This window comes from Rhagoletis zephyria, unplaced genomic scaffold, assembly GCF_001687245.7.
Source record: "Rhagoletis zephyria isolate East Lansing unplaced genomic scaffold, Rhagoletis_zephyria_1.1 Rzeph_scaffold_02818, whole genome shotgun sequence".
Taxonomy (NCBI): Eukaryota; Metazoa; Arthropoda; class Insecta; order Diptera; family Tephritidae; genus Rhagoletis; species Rhagoletis zephyria.
The window spans coordinates 69,424-70,702 of record NW_016159902.1 but is presented as its reverse complement, the minus strand read 5'-3'; positions in this window follow the sequence as shown (position 1 = coordinate 70,702).

Sequence of the window (1,279 nt, the reverse complement as noted above, 5' to 3'; positions counted from 1 at the left end):
AGATTTTACATCCAAAAATTGGTAGAAGTTGGTAGATTTTTTTAAAGAAACGATATATGGTCATCGGGCATGTATGGGTAAGAGCACAGTTTGAGGTGTTCACGGCGGAGTGGTGGTAATAGCCCAGTTTTACGGTGCACCGATGTATTTTTAGTAAGAAAAGGAACACAAGAAAGTTGGTACTAGAAGATAAAATTCAAATTTGGTTTATTTCTTGTAGATATTAATATGCACAATTGCAGGTTACCTTGTATATATGTGTATATGGATGAGGCGATGAAATTTGGTGGCACTATGACGTCTTCTCAACTGGATGTTCGGAAAACAAGTAAAATCCGTTCTTTTTCTTTTTAATCACGTTAGCCTTTCGAACGCCTTTCTAAGCGAGGGAAATTTTAACATAGCTAGCGTTCGACAATAAAAAGTAGTTAACTGTTGTCTTATGTACAAATGTTAAATATTAGGGTGGCTCCTAAATTGCGTATTTAAGACGCTGCCCTAAACAATATAAGATAGTTTTTAAATAAAATTTCGCCGCGGTAGTTGTAAACGTCAAAATGATGTTTTTGCTGTACATTAGTGGCAATTCTCGCGGTCATTGTACGTATAATTTATTATTGTAATTTTTGTTTTTCTTCTGCCAACACCACCTTGTAGTGGCGTAGCCAGGGGGCCGTTTGGGGGGATAGATCCCCCCTTCGTCATTGAACTACAATTATTTAATTATGAATTAATAACACCATACTATTTTATCCTTCTGATATAAACTTATTTTATTTCAGACGGATGACAAATTATCTTTTAATGAATATATGAGTAGTCCACTTGCAAACAGCGTTATGTGATTTTACAAAAGTAAGCCGTAAATTAAAAAAAAAAAACGTCTACGACAACAAGTCACATCCGAACTGTATCTTTTTTTACTACCTGAAAATTTGGATAAATAAGAGCCTAATACCATTAAAAAAATAAAATTGCAGTATGGTAGATTTGCAAATTCTATATTTAAAAATTTAATATTGCAAGTTTTGAAACAGTAACTTTTACATAGCTGGCCTTTTTTTAGCTTTTCGCGTTCTCTCCTCGAGGAAGATTGGTTTGCTTCTTTTTTGCGACCTCTTCCACTAGGCACCGAAACTACCACGTTTTCTTGCAGTTTTCTAAGTTCATACGAAGAGGAGACTTTTGAAAGTGTATAAATAAGTATTATAGCGACTTTTGCAAGAGTAGTTAACATTTCATGCTATTTTTTTCAGAATATAGAAAAAATTTTCACTCT